At 34.2% G+C, this 23,452-nt stretch overlaps 1 pseudogene; it reads left to right on the top strand.

Annotated features, from left to right (window-relative positions):
- The window catches only part of LOC109445537 (translationally-controlled tumor protein), a 158,075-nt pseudogene that overhangs the window by 75,467 nt on the left and 59,156 nt on the right, over positions 1-23,452 (top strand).

Genomic DNA, 23,452 nt, shown 5'->3' with positions numbered 1-23,452 from the left:
GAGAGTGGACCAGGGTGGAAGCAGGTGGGGACAGAGATAGCAGTTAGGAGACCATTGAATTTGTCTAGTTGAGAGATAATGAAGTAATTTTGGTAAATATGGAAGCAAGAAGTTCAGTCAGATTTGAGAGAAATTTTGTAAATAGAAATGAAAAAAACATATCATTTCATGAGAGGCTTGAGCGGAAAGGTGTCTTTAAGGAAGACTGCCATTAACTGATGGAGATTATAAGAGTAGGAATAGAATAATGATAGGAAAGGAAGAAAATAAATTTAGTATGCATATATTAAGATTTGAAGACCATGGCAAGACATTGAGATGGAAATACTTGGCACCCAAATGAAATATGAAAAGAATATTATGAGCAATATTGTGTGTGGCCATATAAAATTATGAGATTATTCCAGTCAAGGAAGGTTCTCAACATCACCTGGAGAATATTTAAAAAATATCCCTCTTTTCTTTTCTGGAGATTCTGATATGTTTTCTCCTAGGTGAAATTCAAGGATAAGAAATTTTATTCCTATAATTTAGTTTTTCACTCCTTTTAGTAAGAGGTAATAATTTTTGATATGTGTTAATTTATAATGATCTTCTGATTATTATCTGATCTTTATTTGTCTTTCTTTTGTAATAGACATAGCAGCAGTGGTTGCAGAAAAGGAATATACTTTTCAAATTCAAATTTTCTATTTTTCAAAGTTATCACTTGTAATAATTTAAGTGATGGATTTTACCTGACTAAAGGCATTAAAGATATTTTTGAAGAAAAAAAATAAACTTGATTCTTTTCATTTATCTAAACTTAAACCTCCATTTAGATTTCAGATTGTTCTCAATTGCTTGCAGTTATATATACTTATATTGTCATATTCTGAGGCTTGCTAAACTTTGATATAGCACACTGTCATATGCAAACGTTAACCTTATTTTATTTGTAGAAGACAGTAACCTAGATTTCAAACGAATTTTCCAAGTCAGTAAATAATAGAGTCTGGATTAAAACTTTAAATTTTAACATCCACCGCATCTACCTTATCTTCTGAAAAACTTACCTTGCAAACAAATGCTATTGTCCTTGTAACACCAAAATCTGTCTGTTTACTTAGGCAACACACAGCTAGTGAAATGAATGAAGCAATCTTTTTTACTAGTTATGGCTTTTTTTTTTTTGTGGTGGTGATAGTGGTGGTGTCTTGTTTGAGAATTAGTTTTCAGAATTATTTGACCGTGTCACCTTTCCTGTAAGCATTTATGTAAGTTTCCACAATACAAAAAAAAATGATCTTAGTGACAACATGAATTAAGATTTAATTTGGTGAAAGAGAGAAATGTGCCAAGGGTCTTTTCATATACAGTTTTGTAAAGCTGTTTTGATTCTCATGTCACAAAACAAATCAGAGCTAAATACCATCTGATTCCTCAAGGTTAATATCTTCTAGGAAACTATATTAGGATCATCTCCTTGACTGGTTTTATAACTTTTATGTTTAAACAGATTTATTCCTTTCAAAAAAGTATATATTTACTGATCATTGGTTAAAACACAATAATGTTATTCTCCTAGTTCATTCATTAATTTGACAAATACTTACTGATCCATTTATTCTGTACCAGGCAAGTCATTGTTTTGTTAGAGTAACATAAAAGTACCCATTGCTTTGATAAGGATCAAACTACTGCTTTCAAGATGTCTGTGAGAGCTTACCTTTCTGAGATTATGGTCGTGATGGAATTGCTGCATCTCTATTTTCAGTTTCTGGGTTGAATACTATAGAAATCTGGAGCATAGCAAATTAAATATATATAAATATGTATAATTTATATACATTTATATGAACTTTATATATGAGGTGTGATCAAATAATATGGTGAATGTTTAACTAAAAAAATATTACAGTAAAAGAGACATTGCCATCAATCCACCTCAAAATACTTCCCCTTGCTTTGAACACAGTTATCCCATCATTCTTGCCACTTTCTGAAGCAGTTCTGGAAGTCCTCTTTCATGAGTATCTTTAATTGAGCTGTCGTGGCTGCCTCAATGTCCTGAATCATTTTGACTTTGGGAAAGAACCAGAAGTCGCATGGTGCCAGATCTGGTGAATAAGGTGGATGAGGACATACTGTCATGTTTTTATTTAACAGAAATTTCCATACCAGAAGTGATGTGTGACATGAAGTGTTGTCATGATGGAGGATGATTTACTGCACACTTTAAACAAACCTTCTTTCACCCGTAGTTCACACCTGACTGACTGCATGGAACAAGTTGAAACTTGTCCCACACTAAGGTTCGAAGCACCACTTCCCTTTCCATAGGATGGCACTCAGCAGCAGCATTCACTGTATGTTTTGATCACAATGGAACGTTCCATGTCACATCACTTCTGGTACAGCAATTTCTGTTCAATAAAAATATTATAGTGTGTCCTCATCCACCTTATTCACCGGATTTGGCACCGTGCAACTTCTGGCTCTTCCCCAAAGTCAAAATGATCATGAAAGGTAAACGTTTTGAAATGATTCAGGACATCGAGGCAGCCACAACAGCGCAACTAAAGACACTCATGGAAGGGGACTTCCAGAACTGCTTCAGAAAGTGGCAGGAATGATGGGATAAGTGTGTTCAAAGTGAGAAGGAGTATTTTGAGGGAGATTAATGACAATATGTCTTTTACTGTAATACATTTTTTAAAATTTAAACATCACTGTGTTTTTTGATCACACCTCATATATATTACATGTATATCTTACTTAATATCTGGTATGTGGTAATTGGCTTTGGTGAAAGCCTATAATTATTACATAACAAAAATTGCCAGATTATTTGTAGCTTAATCTTACAATATATGCATATCATGTTATTCTAGTCTTACTATCTGTTCCCATCTGCTCTTTCCCTTGAACCCTATGAAACCAGTGTTTTAATAAGAAAGTCATTTCTTCTCTAAGACTTTTTGCTTATAGTGCCTTTATCAAGAGTATATTCTTTTGCTAGACATTTTTTATAACAATATAAATGATAATAACAATTGGCATTTATTAAATACTTAATGTAGACTGGGTAACATGTAAAAACTTTGCGTTTATCATCTCAAACAAATAGACAAATACACATAAGCCCAAGGTTGTTCTTTTCAGGTACGCTCATCTGTGGATACTGTCTCTTGGCAGTTTAGTCATTGTTTATTGTTTGAAATTATATTTCAAACCTTTTTAGATGTTTTTCCTTTTGCTCTATATTAAGTGGGAGATTAAAAACAAACAAAATCCCATAATATTGTTCTTTATTATCCTTTAGATGTCAGTTGCATGGAAATCCAGAGAGGATCTTCATGTATGCAAATCAATTTAGTGTTTTCCTCAACTATGTGACAGTGTGCCAGACACTGATGGTCCCTGCTCTCACTTGGCAGCACAGTGACTGCACTGCTGGTGAGCCTTCCCCTTCTTGCCCTTGCACTTTTGAGAGGTGGGGCTAGTTTCAGGGGCTCTGGCGTTAGAATTAGCATTACATCTAGACTAGTCCTTTGTTCACTACTGATTTCAAAAGGGATGTTTGAATGGTTCTGTCTCTCTTGTTTACATGAAAAGAGAAACAGGACTTTCATGGAAACCTCAGTCTGCTGTTTGAATGAATTTCATGATAAATGCATGTGACTCAGACCTGTATTGACATTGCCTTCTAGTTTTGGGGCCTAATAAAAATTTTAATCCTTCTCAGAAAATATTGAATTGCCATGTCAATAAATCTTGTCAGATGCCTAAACAAGAAGTCAATATTTATTAAATAGACACAATAATGGGACTTAGTCTTCTTTATGTTCACCATAAAAGCTAATATGCTGATAGTACTCAGCCAATGTAAATATTATTCATTGAAAGTTCCTAACTTGGCATAATAAATGATACAAGAACATTAATAATTACTTAATATTGCTGGAATCCATTTTAGTTCATCGTGGAATTCTATATACTTCAAGGACCTTTCTATCAGTAACTGAATTGTACAACAATTCGACATTTTCCAATAGCTTTCCTGCAACCAAATGAATTACAGTCTTTTCTGGATGATGTAAACAGAGGATGACTTCATTCACAGTTATTCTTTTGTGTGTGTGTGTGTGTGTGTGTGTGTGTGTGTATGTATGTATGTGCACACGTACATGCGTACATATAAGAGTATGTGTGTGACAAGAGACTTAGAGAAAATTAAAATGAAAGTTTTAATTATGTATTAAGATACAATAAATGTGAAATAAAGTGAGATAAAACAATATGTAATATTGAAAGGAAATGTCTCATGATCCTTAAACTACTTTACTCGAAGTCACCTGCAAGTGAGCAGAGGAGAAAGAATTGATGAAGATATTTTTTCAGAGATAGTTGATCCCTGAGTTGCCACCCCTGGAGGGTGGGAGGTGTGCTAACTCCTTTACTTCTAAGAAGAATGCCTTTCCACAGAGCTAGAGGGAGAGTTGCAGGTCTCACTCCTATAGCTGCTGTGCTAAGGTTTGACACTGCCTGGAAACCTGGAAGATGAGATTTGGGATGACAAGCTGCTTTGACAGTCGAGCCTAGAGAGTGCTGCTATGTTGAAATCTGCTCCTATGATGAGAGTTTGTCTAGTTAAGATACACAGGAATGCTTCCTATGGATCTGATGTGAATCAAGCAGGAGAGCAGGCACGTAGTCATCTGGGGTCTTATCCAACAGGGCCTTCTGGAGTGGTAGTAGGATCACTTCAGTAGGAAAAAGCTGAGAGTGACTGCCTGGAAGCTCAGGAAGCTGTGGCAAGTGACCACCTGGGATAGAGGTGTATCTGCCTGGTTGAAGGTTAAATAAGAGAGAGGGGTCCTGTAAGACATCTCGGAGAAACTTAGGAAAATACCACTTAACACAAAGAGGTTAATGTCTGCCAGTCTCAGGGAGTGCAAAGCCAGCCTAAGATGGTGTTAGTTTCTACTTCCACTGCCAGCCAGAAAGGGACTGTAACAGTGGTTGCTCACCTGGGAAAGCAGACTTGGGAAAAAGAGAAAAGGACCATTCCCTTTTGTACTTCTGGTTCTGAACTAGTACAGAGCCAGGGAAGGGGAGATCTTAGGTACAATGGAGTAAAACCTGTTTTCTGAATTGAGACACATTGAAACTGTTTGCAACTGTGGAACTGTCCTTCCTAAAGAATGACCCTTATTCAAGGGATCTGCTATAGTTTCATCAAGGGACAGGCAACATTACCCTCACTAAATACATTTTAAAAGGGAAGAAAAAGGAATAGATGAAGAAAGCATGGAAAAATCTTGATAACTACTGAATATGGATGGTGAGTATTTGGGAATTCGTTATACTTCTCTCTATACTTTTATGTGTGTTTAAAATTTTTAAGGAAGTATTTTTAAAAGTAAAGGACTGACAGGAAACAAAAAGATGCATTGCAAGTTTATTACCTGTTGTGTTTGTTCAATAGGTGGGTTTAATTACATAGATTTTTATGCCTAATTAAATCCCATTTAAAAAATAAATTTGAAATAGAATAAAATAATTAACTTTCTACTAGCTTTTTGCTATTAGAATGCTAAAAAATGAGAAGTGAGGGTTGTATCTTCATTAGCATTATCCGGATTTATTTTACCAACATTTTGGTTGACACTATTTTTCTTTCGAGTCTATGAACCATTGCCCATGTGCATAATGAATTCACAAACATTTATTGAGAGTCTATTTTATGAAAGACATTAGAGTTAGTTTTATTACAAAACAAAATTTGGATATGATATGGATTTTGAGAAGCAGAATGTGATAAGAAATATATGCATATATGTTTCTACATACATAAATAAACAATATAGTTTGGTAACGTAGAAGAAAGAAAGACTAATCCAGATTGGGTTATCCTTCTTAGGAAAGGTGGCATTTGAGTTTGGCCATGAAAGATGGATAGGTTCTTTAAAGACTTAAATGGGCTGGGGTGTATAGCATTACAGACAAAAACATCCAGACACATTGTATGAGTGAAAGCGCTTGTGCAAAAATTGTGAGATAAAAATAAGCAAAGTTGTGTTTGGGAAGTGATATATCTGGCATGATGGAAGTTCAGAGATTTAGTGAGAAGAATATTGCTGGAAACCAAGTTGGAGTAAATTTCCAAGGGATTTGTATGCCTTGATGTGAAATTTAGACGTTTATTCTAAAGACACTGAAGAACATAGAAATTGGATTCAACATAGGATGATAGTGGCCTAGTCTATTTGGACTGCTAGTACAGAACAACATAGACTGGGTGGCTTATGAAAAACAGAAATTTATTTCTTACACTTCTGGAGGCTGGAAGTCCAAGCCGACAGTGCCAGCAGACTCTGTGTCTGGTGAGAACACCATTCCTAGTTCACAGACGGCCATCTTTTCTCTGTGTTCTCACAGGACCAGAGGGACAGGGAGCTCTCTGGGCCTCTTGTATCGAGGCGTTAATCCCATCCATGAAGGCTCCACCTTCATGACCTAGTCACCTCCCAAAGACCCCGCCTTCAAATATTACCATCATATTGGGGATTAGGTTTTAATGAATTTGGCAGGGTGCACAGTCTGTAGCAAATACGTTTAATATAAGGCATTCTAGACCTTTAATTAAGCCTGGTAAAGTGTGTTAGAAAGGAGAGAAGTTTCATGAAGGAGGTTGAGGGGTTATGATAATATCTCAACTGAGAAGTACTGAATGTGGGTGCTTTAGAGTAAATGGAGAAAATAAATAGAAGAGACATGTGAATAATACTACCTTTGCAGTTTTGGGGGGTAATGATTGGAATCAGATGTTATTTAGTAAGAACCAGCTCATTTGAAAATAATCCTCTGCTTTTTGGGTAAAATAATGTCTACATAGCTTGATGGTTAAAAGACGTGTAAAAACACTCCAGTATCACTATAAAGAAATTAATTCTAACAAGATTAACAAATTGAAAATTTCTGTTGTACCACAGAGACTACTTTTTAAAATCTTTTACAACACTATCTTTGAAATTATTTTGTGATTTAGAAAGAGGAAAAGATCCACATTAAATTATTTTATTTCATTTAGGAGCATAGGTAAGATGGCGTTTGTGATTTAGTTCTTCTTCCCGAATGAAAATAAATGTTGAGGTAATTACTAGGTGAAGTTTAGATACACATTAGTGGATATATATCATATTATACTTGGAAAGCAAATAATCAAGTAGAAAATAAACTACTTAGAAATAAATTCTAAAAGTGGATTGAATTATATATTTATATAGTGGCAATTTTATTAAACTATCTTGCTGCTATTAATAGGGATTTTTAAGCTATTTTAAGACAAAACTTATTTCTTTAGAAGAAACCCATGAACCCATGCTAGCATAGATCTTGGATAATACAACCTTTCTCTAACAGTTTCCTTTAATTGGAGGCAAACCTGGTAAAGATTGATTAACTCTGGGAATGCTTGATATTGATGCTTTACTTTAGGGCTCCACATCATGTATTATATAGGATATGTATGAATAGTAATTGATGACTTAGAAGGAAGACTTAGTTTAATTTATATTATTCTTTCAAATATACATTTAAAAATATCCCACTGGGCTATTTTTCCCCCCATGAGTTCATTTTCTGCTAGTTTCATGGCTGCGATGATATATATGATGATATATATAATCTGCCCCCAACGTTTTCTGAGAAATCAAATTTCAAAGTCATTCAGAATGAAGCTCAGTGAATTTGGCATCAATGCGGTCATAGTTTTAATGTGTTGATTAGTTTAGTATGAGTGAACTGGTTGTTGAAGGATAAATATGAAATACAAACAGGAAGGATAAGAGATCAAAGTCAGTGGGATCAGTAAGGTGGCTTTGTAATGGTCTAGGCAAGGGACAGTGAGGACCTCATTTTTTCTAGGGTGGACCATACTTAGTTGTAATCCTTGATGTGGAAACACGCTTCCTAATGTTGTCCCTGTTTTGAAAGTGCATCTTACCTTTGCCAGAAAACAATTGTTGCACAAGCCATATGTAAACAAACATAAAAACAAAGCCACAAATTAATCACAAGACAAATACTATGTTGTTGATAAAATTTTAGGTTAGTGCCCTTTTAACCTCTGTTAAAGTTTTTTTTTAACGTAATGTAGTTTTATTTTTTCATTTTTTTGTAAGTTTTTGTAGGAACTCCTCATTGTATGAAGAAATTCTTCATGCATATGTTAAACATATACTTTAGTTGCATTTTTATTCATTTTATACTAGCTTAATTAAAAAAAAAAGACTTTAGCACCCCCATCTGTATAAATCACAGCAGAAAATGACTTGTGCATGCCTTCAATATTTTTCGAATATGTGTGATTTGCTTGACAACTATTTTTAAATAAAAGACTAATCTTAATCACATAACAAATATCCTGATTTTATCTTAAATTTTGTTTATCCAAATTGAACCTCTTCCGTAGAGTGCTTCCTTTACAGCAGGTTCCCATCAACTTTTCCTTCTAAATGCTCTTCCTGCTTTGCTCAGGTGAATTAGCCATGTGTGTCTGCCAGCTAAATAATATTGTTGCACAGGCAGTGTTTTGTTAGTATCCTTGTGTTTGTAATTTGAAAGTTTCTTTCATATCTCAAGATCATGCAGAGGTTTTATTTTCAGACTGCTTATGTCCCTAGGGCTGTTTCCACTTGCCATTGTTTTTGAGTATATGTCAATGCAATAAATGAACAAGGAAAAATACATAATACCATGAGAAAGCCTCACCTTTCTGTGGAAATCTTTTGGTACTGAAAACAATAGAATAGCAATTCAAATTTCCTGTGTACATAGTATTCCTTACCACCATTTTACAGTTAGCAATTGTGAAAGAAATTATGTTGATCATTTTATGCTGGAATCATTAAAACTTAAAACACCTGTAAAAGCCTGCAATCTGAACAAAAGTTAAAAAAAAAGAAAATATTAAAAATGTATTAGTTTCTTACTCTTTTGTTTCTTCATTTAAAGTCTTTTTCTTTAAAAGATAAGCTTTTGAAAAAGGTGGGAATACATTATTTTTTAAATAGCTTCTCTGTATTATAATTTTAATTTCATGCTCAGACTGACTTCTAAAGCAGCCCTAAAGTAATTATACTAAATAATGACTCATTCCTTTTGAGGGAGTAGATTCATGAATCATGAATTGTTATTATGAAATAAAACATAATATGTTTTGTCTTTTTCCCATATTTTGAGCATTTCTAAAATCTGGAAAATTTTAAATAATAATTTCATTAAATGAAGAATAATTTTTTTCTGCTTAGATGGAGTATGGCATATGAGCATGTAATATACCACCAATATGAATATGAGAGAACATTTAGTCATCAGTAACTATAAGAGTAACATGTGCCCATTTTTAGTTGTATTTGTCTGGAATTCATTTGCTTTCTGGTGAGAAATATCCAGAGGCGTGTATATACGGTCACATGTTAATTTACAGTGAGCAATGGCCAACTGCAAGTATTAATGTTGTAGTATTATCATAACTGTTAAAGGTGATTAAAGACTTGGTATAATACTAAATACCAATAATGCAACTAATCTGATTTGTGTGCCATGTCTTTTGTCAATGTATTTCTAAATGATTTTTTGGTTTTATGTATAATTCTGATACTATTAAAATAATGACTTCTGAACTTCATCTTCCTGTTTCTATTTCAGCTTCTTACAATCTCATCTCTCTAAAGAAGCAAGAGTAATCTATTTAAAATTTAGATCAGCTCATGTCACACCTATATACTTAATGCATTCATTCAACAAATAATTTTTGAGTGCCTAGTATGTGTCAGGTACTGTTGTAGGTAACTGGGTGAACAAAAGACATAAAAATACCTGCCTGCATGGGTCTTGCTTTAGTGTAAGGCAGATAATCAAGGTAATCATATATAGGAAATTAAAAGGTGACCATGCTATAAAAAAAAAAAAAAAGGATAAAAAGGGGTAGCGTAAGAGAACTGGAAATGAAACGAGTAGACATATGTGGCAATTATAAAAAGGTTATTTGGGACAGACCTCATTAAGAAGCTGTTATCTTAGCAAATACTTGAAAAGATGAGAATTAGCTATGCTGTAATCTAGGGGAGGAACATTCCAGGTAGAAGGAACAGAGTGCAAACAATCTAAGGTGGAAACAGAGCTGCCATATTTGAGGAGCACTAAGGAGGCGAATGTGGGGAAAGGAGGAGGGTTTTGAGTAAAGGGCAGGTATGATTATGATTTGACTTAGGCTTTGAGTCATCTCTTTGCTGCAAGACAGGAGAGCAATGGTAGAAGCAAAGAGACCAGTGAGAGAGGGTGGCTTAAAATAAGGAGGAGGTGACAAGTAGTTTAATTCTGGATTTGTCTTACAGGTAGTGGAAATAGGATTTCCTAAGAAACTGGATGTGGTGGTGGGGGCGGGGGCACGGATTTGTAGATAGATCGATACGTAGACAGATACCCAGATAGAGAGAGGAGTCAAGGATTCCAGCCATGGTTTTGGGATGGGTGGATGGAGTTTCAGATTTGAGAAGAAAGATTAGACACTTGGTTTTGTATTTGTCAAGTTGGGGATGTCTATTAGACATGCGAGTGCAGATGCTAAGTAGGAGTTAGGTATGTTGATTTGAAGTTCAGAAGGAACTTTAGTCCTGAGATATGAATGTTGGAGTCACAAAACTGGATGAGAAAATCAGGAAAGGGAGTATGGATAGAGAAGAAAATAGGTCCAAGGACTGCAACATGAGGTACTTCAATCTCAAGAGGAAGAAAATCCCTGAGTGTGGAGGGAGGTGATAGGATCCAGTTCACAACTGTTTATTGATATATTGCTTGCCTAACACTCCCCTGAAGCGAAAGAAAGGCTCCTTGTCTGCCTAGAATATTATTGGCGGAGAATATTTGCTTAATTAATATTTGTTAAATAAATAAAGGCCAATTAAATGAGAGTTTTAGGGATTCATGAAAACAGTCTTGATAATGTTTTTTATGCAGAGTCGAAAGCTGAGTACGTAAGGTATTTATTTGAGGTGTGCATTGAGAAGCATAGGTCTCCCTTATTAACACCAGATTGGCTGCTTAGGGAGTAAGTCCTGGTTTGCTATTTGACCTATTCCCGCCTCACCAGCTAATATAGGTTGACTTTATTTCTCTTATCATTCTGCTGAAAGCAAAACTAAAACTGTCAACCACCTGTCATGTACAAAGGTGACCCACCTACAAAAAAACCCTCTTCAGGTTGGCCTAAGGTAAAGTTCAAGTTATAACCCTGTGCCCTGGCCTACGCGGTCTCTGCACTGTTGTCTCTGCACTGTTGTCTTCCTGGGTTAGGTGTTTGACCCAATAAAGGGGAATTAGTTCCTGGTTGATCAAGTCACACGCAGATTTAGTTTTTGAACTGGTGATCCAACCAGTTTCTTTATGAGGGCTATTTTAATAATTCCCGTAGTACTAAAAGACTCAAAATGGCCCTCACAATTGTTAGCAAGGGAGTTACAAGAGGTAAAGGATGACAAGTTCTTGATTTGACTCAGGCATCAGTGAATGCCTGTGTTTGGTGTCACCATCACAACTCTGTCAATGTCAGATTTGGGAGATAAAAGACAATAGATTACATATCTTCTGGTAAAGTCACTTCCTCATTAGTTCCTTTAATTTGGGAACCAGTTCCCTTTTTTTATGAAGGCTTATTGATTAGGATGTTACATCAACTTGTGCATGCAGACTAGTGATGCCAGGTTGCTGTATGTGTGAATGTTTGTGTGACATGTAGGACACAGGCCTGTGTGTCTATACATGTATCAAGGAAGATATTCTTTCTCACTTTCCTCTTTGGATTTATTCTATAATTGCTGTTTTTCTAAGTTCCATTTCACTAGGATTAAAAGTCACTTCTTAATAATTAGGTGGTTGGCAAAAGCTTGGACAGACTTACTCAATGAAAAATAAGTTTTTTATTAGGGAAGCAATATATGCTTATTTAAATGTTTCAAATAGTATACCAAGTGTACAAATTTGAAATTGTTGTCTACCACTGTTAACAGCATGGATGGTATCCTTCTAGACTTTATTCATTTATGCATAAATGTATAATATAAATGGATATATTTTAAATGCAATGTTACTAAGAGTATCATTTGTTATATTTTTCACTTAGAGAAGTTTAAGGGACTGTTTTATGCGTGTATATATGGAGTAGTAGACATATTCTTTTTATATTCTATTATGCAGATGTTTATTAAGTCCCCTAAGTTTAGGCATGTAGGTTATTTCTGTTATTTTAAAAATTACAAATAATCTTTTGGTAAACATTTTAATATTCATATCTTTTACACACGTACAAGTGTATTTGAATAATGAATTACTAAGCTAGATTGTGTCCCATGTTGGTGGGAAAGGATAAAATGTGTGAGATTTACATTGAAATTCATTGTGGAAATAAAATTTATCCTGAACACTGAGTGTAAAGTGGAATTGGAATGTGTGTTTTTGCCTTCCTTTTTGTCGTCTTTTGCTATCTTTAATGGCAAAACCTTACACTGTTTAATTTCCAGTGCTCTGCTTTCATAGGAATATCTGGCTTTAAATATACTCGTGTTCTTTTTTGTCTAGAAAACAATGAATGGGTCAATTCGTTGATACAACTAGTCCTATATTGAGGGTCACATATTTACTTCTCCACAACAAATCTCAGGCATCACCTGCCTTGTCTATTGTTGTATTCCCACCATGTGTCTGGCAAATGCTACACGGGATCATGAAATATCTGTTATTTAATTGAAAGATACAGCAAAGCTGGCAATTTTCCATGTCATAAGTAAATTTTGTTTACTGTGAATCAAGAATTCTAGAGCCAAGGAAACTCTAGGTTTTTCCTAGATGTGGCTATAGAGCAATAAGAAAACTTAATAAACACTTGAGAATTTCATTAACAATAGAACCATTCCCTTTATATGCATTATTGCTTACGGATACTTCCTCTTTGCTGGCTTTCTCCCAGCTTGAACTTTCAAATCAGCTGGGATTCACATTAAAGGCTTTAGTCCCATTACATCTTCTGGTCACCAACAGTGCAGGGCTGCTTATCTTGCCCATTGAGTTAAATATGGATGGACTGGTTAGAGCTTGTGGACTTCACTTGCTACGGGGATTTATTTCCTACACCACTGTTCATGCTGATAGCTGTGGTTATAATTATCTCAGCCATGACTAAAACTTAGGAACCAAAGCTCCTTTTTGCACCATTTACTTTAGGTGTTTCTGCCAAAAGTTGACATATGAAAATGTGGTTTATGTAGTATCACTTTTCTTTCTAAATGATGGCAACAAGCAAACAAATAACAAACAACAACTCCTTTGCCCTCTAGGTATGGAGAAGTTAGTATGCCCTTGCATTTGTTCTCCTTTTACTTTCCTTCCATTCAGGCACTCATGAGAGTGGAACAATTTTTTTCTCCTCCTTTAATTTGTGCTAAAGCTGTCAGTCATGCTTGTTGCTGATAGCAATTAATTTTAAACTTTTTAAGCTTATGAGTATGCGAAGTATATAAAGCATTGCAACACATTTTTAAAACAAATGTAGGGTATTTGTTGCTTTACATTTCTTTATGGCTGTGGAGAAATTATGTCCAGAGGCCATTTTAGAAATTTTCTTCAAAATGTAAATAAATGATCACTTCCATATATTTTTTAACCCTTCCATAAAATTTTAGAATTGGAATATTCAAATGGAATAATACAAGTTCTCTTAACCCCACCTGCACCACTGAACAATATAAAGTATATTAGTTCCACTGGTTCTTGGTGTTATAAAAATTTTATGTTCCTAAATTTTGAGTTGTATTTACACCTTGACAGTTAGTGTCTAGTAGAGAAAATGGAAAGTAGTTTTATGTGCAGGTATAAAATACGTAGCAGTCAAACATAAAACTTTACTGTGTACTAAAATCATTTGTTTCTTTGCTCCTGTAAACCAGGGGTTAGCTATAGCCCTCAAGCCAGTTGTATCTCCTGAAATGTGTTTAAATTTTTTTGCAAACCTAGAGTGTTTTTATCAGTTAAGAAGCAGATTGTATATTCATACTCTTTAGGGTCTCAGGAAATTATTCAAACTGCTCTTGGAAGTGATGCAGTGAGCAGGAAAATCCCCATAATGATTCTGGCATTAGATTTTTTGACATATTTTACTTTACAGAATAGAATCACAGATATGATTCAACAATGTTGAACTTTTTCAGACCCACAACACATTCCGTAGCTTTTAGAGCCAATTATCATGTTGCCAAATACCTTAACATCAAAGGAGAAAATATGAGGCTATTTGACATTCTTTAGAGTTTCCAATAGCTATTCATTTATCCATTAACATTTTTTGAACACCTATTATGTGTCAGGCATTATTCCAGAGGCTTGGGATATGTCAGTGAACAAAATAGACAAAAGTGTCTTCTTCATAGAGTGTAAACCTTATTTACCTTCATTTATATAAATTAAGTAAATTGTGTGATATGTTGGAAAGTGATGCATGCTTTGGGAAGAGAGTAGGGCAGGGTAAGGGAGTGGGAATGCTGAGATGGAGAAGGGGTGGTAGATAAAGAGGACATTGCCATTTGAAGTAGTGTGATAAGGACAGGGCTTATTAAGAAGATGACATTTGAGAAAAAGCTTGAAGGAAATGAAAGAGGTAGCTGTACAGATATTAGGAGTAGAGCATTCTAACCATGAGGGCAGCTCATATAGTCACTGAAATGGGAGTTCTCCTGCCATGTGCAAGAAATATCCAAGAGGCCACGGTGGCTGGAATAGAGAAAGTGAGAGTAGAAGTTGCTAAAATGGGGTTCAGATCAACAGGCCACTGTAGGAACTTTGGCTTTTATTGTGAGTGGCATGGTGGCCATACCAGGTTTTAGAGCAAAGGAGTGACATGAGTGATGTATCCCTGGGACAGCTGTCCTGAGAGTAGACAGCAGGGTTAGAATGGCAGCAGGTAAGAGCTATTAGTGGCTTAGTCCAGGGTAGTTAATAGTGGGTGATAGTGTGGGAAGCAGTTGAATTCTTGATATATTTTGAAAGTAGCATCTACTGAATTTCCTAATAGACAAGATAAGAGGCATGAGAGAAAGAGAGGAATTTTTTCTTCTTTTTTTTTTGCCTGAATACCCAGAAGGTTGGAGATGCCATTAAATAAGGTAGTGAAGTGGGCAAGAGCAGCAACTATGGATGACACAAAGATAAATCACCAAACGTTTGTATTAATACTATAGGATTTACTTCACATAATTATCATTTTCAGTAGACTATTGCTTAAATAATTTCACCATTTCCTAAGAGCTATCTGGCAGGTCTCACCATGGTCTAATTCAAGTTACCAATGTGATGTCCTTGAAAGGGGGTAGGAAGAGACCTGTGTAATAGGCTTTCCAGAGCCAGTATGAACTGGCTTGAGCACAGTGTCTGAACTATGTAAATGAGAACTAATCTTTACAATATCAATATTTCTGGGCCTTCCTAAGACTTAAGGCAGGCTGGTGTGTTTATATTTATAAAATCTTACGTCTGTACATGTGCTAGATCTTAGACTATAATTCAGCTGTTATATTTTATGTGGCTGAGACTAAGGTAAATGCTGTCTTGATAGGAAATTAACTGTAGGATAATCCGAGAGGCAGAGACTTTTTTTTCATTTTCTTTTCTTGTTTGGCTATTTGGAATAAATTCACATTTTGCTTTAAGTTGACTACTTACTGACTGCTGACAGCTATTGATAACTTTTTTTGCTTCTAAGACATTTTGGTTTAAACCAATGGCACTTGAATCCTGTATACCCTCTTTAATTTTAATTCATTGAAATACTAATTTAGCAAGCTCAGATCCAATTAAGTGTCTTGTAGTTTTATAATATGAAGTATGATTGCTTGACTTTATGAAAAAGGCTGATATGTTTAACTGAATAGAGGGTATTTTATTATATGTGGTAATGATGATGTTTTTCACCAACTGTGCTGGGTTAAGTCCTACCTTTAATATTAAACGTTTAGTCCACCTATTGCTGCAATATACCCTGGTCCTGTAACCCTTTAAAGACAAATTGGGGGAAATGAATATAGTACAAATCTGCCCTGGGGATATTAATTATTTTTCACAATGAACTCAAGCCCAGATATACATTTACAAACCGCCATTTTCATGGAAAGTAATTACTCAAGATTGGTAATCATATGAAATGCTATAGTGTATTAGATTTGTTATATATTATAAAAACTGACAAAAGAAAATAAGAAAATGAATTTTTGTTTTCCATGTTTCATTACTATTGTCAGACTTTAAAACCTTATGCTTACATAATTTAAAACTATTTGTACTAGGTTAAATTTTTTTTAAATAGGCATAAAATTGACATACAGTTAGATGCATAGATGTTAAGTGTGCATCTAACTGAGTTTTGGCAGTTGAAAGAACCTAAAGAACCGTCCCCCAACCAGCACTATGCATAAACTTTCTATGATGGCCGTAGTGTTCTATGTCTGTGTTGCCCAATGTAGTAGCCACTACTTGCGTGTGATTTTTGAGCATTTCAAACATGGGTACGTAGACTGTGGAACTGAATTTTTAATTTTATTTAATTTTTAATAATACAAATTTAATTCATACGGCCACATGTGCTAGTGACTACAATATGGAACAATGTATTTCTAGATACTTCTTCTCCACTGGGGTTCTAGGAGGTAATTAAACCCTGATGCCAATGACATATGCTATTTCTAATGAATTAACTTATCTCCTGTGCCCCTAGAATGATACTAACTATATCTCATTATGAGGAGAATTAGGAAAATAGTCACTCAAATCATTTCCTTTAAGACTTAATTCTCTCACAGCATTCAGTGGAGAAAGGCCGTCCGAGGAAGTTTCCTCATTTCCCTTACCATTCAATACCACCCCCTAAGGACAACCACACGCTTTTGTTTATCTCCATAAATTGTTCTTGCCTGTTCTTTGAGTTCATATCAATGGAAATATACAATGCATTTCTTTTGTGACTGTCTTCTGTCACTCAATAGAATGTTGTATGTATCAATAGTACATTGTTTTATATCACTATGAGTCATATCCATTGCAATAATATGCATTGTAACAACATACCATGATTTATTTACCCACTCTCTAAACGTGTCCATTTCATTTAAGTTGTCAAATTCATTGACATACAATTTGTCATATCACCTTCTTATTATCCCTTTAATGACTGTAGTGTCTATAACGATATCATTCTTTCATTTTTTGATGTTAGCAATTGGTCTTGCTAGGATCTTACTAATTTTATGAAACAACTTTGATGTTCTTGAAATACTAATAATGTTTCACTTATTTCAGCAATCTTTATTATTTCTTCCTTCTATTTATTTTTAAACTAAATTTCATTAAAACTAACATTCTAGTTTTTCTCTTATCCTTTCATTTATTGTGTAAATTCCTTGCTATGTTTGAAATACCAATATTTTGCATTTTTTAATTGTTTCTGAAGACATTCATTGAGCATTGTTTATTCCATGGAAGGTACTCGTATAAGGAACAGTGAATAAGGAAGTCCTTACCCATTTGCATTCACAATTTTGTTGAGCAGTGGATATTGGAGAAGGAATGGCAAGGATGATACGTATTGTGATGGAGCATTACAAGGAAATCTGGAAGCTTCTAACAGGAGACTTATGCAGGCTCGGGGTTTGGGAAAAGCATCCTGAGTATTGCAGCTTGACCTGAGACATAACATGGCTAGGAATTAGCTAGATAAAGGAGGAAGAGAAGGAGAACAATTCAGATAGGAGTAACAGCTGTGCATGATACTGGAATGAGAAGGAGAATAGTGTGGTTGAGGAATTAAGGAAGGCCGATGTGGATGGAATGTGGAAGTGACGGAAAGTATACCGTGGGTTGAAGCTTTAGAAGGAGACAAGTCGAGATCATATCATCGTATAGTGGATGACTTTAGGTTTATCTTAATAAGGGTAATGGGAAATCATCGAAAACTTCTACGTGAAGAAATCCATTTAGTTTGCATTTCACAAATGTCACTCTGATCACTGGTGTATATTGGGTATAGACAGAAGGCAAATATTGATGAATAAAGACTAAACGGGAAGCAATTGAAGGTGAGACATGGTGTGATATGGATTAGAGTAGATTCAAAATTCCTTGCTGGGATTCTAGCTTTGCCCCAGTAACTAGTTCCTGTTAAAATGGAACTCAAAATGATGTGATACCATGATTATTATAAAAGGTTTCCTTTGAGTTGACACTCCTTCAGAGCAAGATATAGTCAGCAATCTATTTCTTTCAGTTTATAAATGTTGAGTATAAAGTGCTCCAATATGAGAATAACACTTTTATTCTGTCTTGTGACATCAGATGAATTATTGTAGACCTTTTATTTGGCCACATAAGTAAATCTTGTAAATCAATGCCAACCACCATCTATTATTACCATGATATCTAAATAAAAGAACAATAACAGTAGGAAGAGTATAATATTAAAATAAAAGATACTTCATAAAAAAAAGATATGTCATTGGGGTGAATGTAGAATGCAGGTCACCTATACATTTCAACTTCAGAAGTTTGACTTTTAAGTATTCTGAAATACAAAGCAGAAGAAAAACAAATTCCATTCTGTGTTGACAGTCTCACTTAATTGCACATTTACTGACAGCTTCACTTTCATATGAAATTTTCAACTTTTAAAGTTGAAAGAGAAAGTTCACCAGCGTCATAAATCTTTAATGAAAATAGCTTTTGCACAAGTTTTGAATGTAAATTTAAGCATTCACCTAATTTTTTAAACTGCTAAAATTCAATATTTATACTGGTACAAAATTCAGTTATTGATGCATATAACTTAGGTGTCTGTAGCTATCTAGCTTTATCTATCATCTCTCTATCTATCTATCATCTATCTGTCTAATCATCTATGTCATCTATCTGCCATCTATCTTGGTAATAATAGATGGTGGTTGGCATCAATTTAGTTATTTGACCAAATAAAACATCTACAATGCTTTGTCAGATCCATAAATATTTAGTTTTGGAATTTCACCAGTCCTTCAAACTTAGAGGTCTAAGAACCATTGATTCAATTAATATCTAGTTCTTCATAGTCCTTCAAAGAAGAGGGAAAAAAAATCTTAAAAGCTCACCTAGAGGAAATCTGACATAGTGATAAAAGTTTAATTCGTATGTTTGAAAATAAATGATCTATGCTGATTCTCATAATTATGAATCTCACAGTTTTCCAAATTTTATACTACCTACTTCATCAGTCTTCTCAACTGCCAAATGACATACTACCTGACAACTGTTATGTGTTCAGTATGTGTTAGTTATAATATCTGGTATCGCCATCATTATTATATTTACAAACTCTCCATTTGAACTGTGTTTACTCTGCCCATGGTGTATTCCCTTTCAGTGTAAATCTGTCATTTCCTTCTGTTTGTCTAAATTTGTATCTTTGCATCAAGTTTTTGTCCTTTGTAAGGCATCCCTGATCATTCCATGTCTCACTCATCTCTTCTATATTTGGACTTCTTAATTGCTAATTATTTGAATCTCTCAGGTCTCCTTGTATTATAGAGTGCTTTCTATAGAGTGTGCTGTAGAATGATTTGCTTTGGGTATATGGGTTTAAATGCTATGTAAAAACAAACGAATCAAGAAAGAAAGACATAAAGAAAAATAGAAGAAGACAGGAAAGGAGGAAAATTATATTTTATGGCAAAATAAATTGGAGAAATTATGGGTTAAGAAAAGTTAAAGAGAACTTTTCTTGACTGCAGGGCTTTTCTGAGTCTTAATGAATACTACGAATATCCAAAAAATAGAAATTATGCATAGGATTTCCCAAACATCAGCCTTTAAGACTATAGATCATTTTTTGGTTACAACAATCTTCTGGGATAATGATTTCTTAGAAAGCATCCGGTGTAAATGCTTATCACAGAGCATTATTATTTTATGCCAGTTTCCTTAGTTCCTCTTTACAACATCTATGCTTATGTGTATTACATACTATTACTTTTTCACTATAACAGATGAAGAAACCGAGACTTAACAAAGCTTAATCATCTACCTAAGATCACAAAGCCTCTTAAGAGGCAGAACTGGCATTTGAATGAGTTTGAATCCAACCCTAGTCTCATGTGCTAACAGGGCTGAGGACTCTTGGTGTCCCCTCCTACTTGCAAAAACAGGGCTACTGGATGCAAAATATATAGCTTTCAAAAAGGTTAGCTCCCTCCACTTTCGTTTTCATTCTTGCCATTTAACATGGTAGTGTATTCTTTTTTTAACATGTGTATCTTGTTTTCTTAAGTGGATATCCTTGATTAAGAGAAGTTTTATGCCCCTTTTTGAGTCTTTATAAAATCAAATCCAGCACTTTTTAGTTGAATATAGATTGAGTTCATTTTTAAAAAATTTTTTATTAAATTTATTGGAGTGACATTGTCTGGTAAAATTACATAGGTTTCAGGTGTACATTTCTATAATATATCTATATATTGTATTGTGTTCAATAATTACTTGTTACAATAAATGGATTTTGAAGATTGTCTTTCGATTTTTAAAGATGTTTTTATTAAAATATGTTATTATTTGGCTATTTTAAATATGTTGGAAAACATGAATTTTGCAAATTTTTTACATGGTCTGTATTTATTGGTTATTATTTGAGAGGGTAAAACACAGATTTTAGAGTATCATTATTTAAGTTCTGAGATAAATTAGATTTTCTAAGATCTTCTCTATAATTCTAAAACAAAATGTTAATTTAAAATAATACAATAATTCAAAGTAAAAGAATAATATATCACAGTTGACTAGCATCCCAACTTTTGGGGGTGGGGTAATCACTGTCCCACAAAATAACTCAGTTATCGTCTATTATTATAAACAGTCTTTTAGGTCCAGATTAAATCCTGGGTCTCCAACTTAATTTTATTTGAATGCAATCTTTCAACACAGCATTCTTAGCCCTTCGCAATATGGTTCATTGGACCTTTTAAATTATATTTTCACACTTTTCTTTAGTCACTGCTATAATCTCTGGTTCATGATTCTTCAAACATATCCTTTTGCATTCTTTCTGGCTCTGCTCATATGGATCCTTCTGTCTGTTGAAATCATATGTATCTTCCCAGGCCTTTCTCAAATTTCATCTTCTCAATGAAAACTTCCTTAATTCTTTTACCTGTGTTTTGAATTCTAATAATACAAGTTGAATTATATAACAATTTTTCTATCACTGTACCAATATTACTCTGTTATATATGATAGCAATATTATGATATGTATTCTATTCCTCCCATCCCTCACTCTCCGTCTACTCTCATAGCCCATGCTCTCATACCCTTGAAGTAGGATTTGAGAATAATACATGAGTCATTAATCTTTGAGTAGTAATAACAAACAATAATGATATCCGAATATCATTACTAGAGGCATGAGTAGATATTATAGGATGTGCTGCAGTGTAACATTTCTTTAGTTCATACAGCTTACAATGACATAGGTAATATTTTTACCCCATTTTATAGATGGAGAAACTCAGACGTAGAGAGTTACTTCCTCCAAGGCCACACAGCTAGTGAGTAGTGTGGCTAGGATTTGACTCCACGCCTAGGATTCTAGAGCACATATTCTGAATCACTACACAGGTATCTCTACAGCTGTGTTGCCAATAGTGGAAACTTAATTTTATAAAATTAGACTTATATTTTCAATGAAATATAATTTTATACCTCAAAATTTGATGCATCATGGTTAGCGCATTTCATGCATGTGCTTTCTTCAAAAACATGCATTGTAAACAATGTTCGCCATATCTTACTTTTTATGAAATATTTTATGAGTATGAACATAAGCACTTTATGTAATATAGAAGATTACACAGCATGACTTGAAAAATAAAGGATTTAAATCATTTGAATGGCTGTCGTACCATTTGAAGTGGTGACTTTTCAAATCTAAGTTAATGACTTTTCTCATTATGAAGCATTGTTCTGTGTGGAAATTATCAATGATCTATATTCTTACTGCTTATTATTGGCTATTTTTGGCCTATCTCTTGATGTATAATACAAGGTTATCCTCTTGCCTACTTACCCCAGGCTGCAGAGGGCAAATAGATTGCATCTCAAGGATCACTTATGTTGCTTCAATTAGTAGTAGCTGCCTGGAGCACTGAGTTGAGAAGGATTCTGAATCTTTGCCCAGGTCCTCAGGAAAGATTGTGATGATCAGTTGGGAGAATCTGATAGAAACATTGGGCTGGTGCAAATAGCACTGTGCTTGCCACACACTTTCCATCCCTGCTGTTGGCTATTGTCTTTTAGTGCTCTGTAGACATGTGTTGGAGTGTAAACAAATTTTGGTATTAAGTAACATAAAACTGACCAAGAAAATGTCAGGAACACAAAGAGTAATTTGTCCCAAGCTAGATATTTCGAAATAGGCCATTCTTTATATTACCTTATAATGTATGTAATATATAGGTTTTTTTTTAGCATTATCTTTGTTAATGTCTCTGTTGTCATGATATTATGAGTTATATGTTCCTATTCTATATTACATATTTTGGAACTATTTTCTTACCTTTTTATTAGGCACTGTCATTGAAGAGTTTTCAATCACTCTGGATAATATCAAGGATATATTTCGCTAAAGCAGTAATTACACTTCTGGACCTTTGCCTGTCCAAATGGAAGACATCTAAAATATGTGGTAAGTTTATTAAATTATTATGCAGCCTTTTCCTCAGTTTTTCCTTTTGTAGCTACAGAATAAGATAGTCATTTAAGGTATTGGATTAAAATGATGGCATTCTGTTTTTCAGTAATCTTGTTGTTTCTTGGCTCCCTTTGAGTAATATTTCTGTGTCTTCATTGGTCTTCGTACACCAAACTTAATAATAATTGCGCTTAAAGTCACCCTGCTCTTTGTTTTTTGTTAAGGAGGTTGTCTATGTTTTGAGTTCTTTGTCTTTGGTCTTATTTATATTGTGAGACAGTTGCAACCTGAGTATAAAGATAAATGACTACCTCTATTTTTTGGAAGAATCTTGTACATTATTTATACTTATTAGAGGTTAAATCATACTTTCTTTTTCAAATTACACAGCTAATTTTGGAAATATTAGCTCATAATATCATGACAACAGAGACATTAACAGAGATAATGCTAAAAAACACACTATATATTACATTACATTGTTGGAAATATTACAAACCCAAATGTTGTCACAATTTTTCATTACATGTGTTTCCGCATGGAGATTTCATCTACATTCACACGTCTTTACCTACTATAATCCCCTTGACAGTGATCTCTATACAAATCTGTAACAAGTGAGAAATACCTTTAGAAAGATTTCTCATCTTAATGTCTACAT

The sequence above is a fragment of the Rhinolophus sinicus genome, linkage group LG03 (assembly GCF_036562045.2).
Source record: "Rhinolophus sinicus isolate RSC01 linkage group LG03, ASM3656204v1, whole genome shotgun sequence".
Taxonomy (NCBI): domain Eukaryota; kingdom Metazoa; phylum Chordata; class Mammalia; order Chiroptera; family Rhinolophidae; genus Rhinolophus; species Rhinolophus sinicus.
The sequence above is the reverse complement of the archived record's forward strand: the minus strand, read 5'-3'. Positions and strand labels throughout refer to the sequence as shown.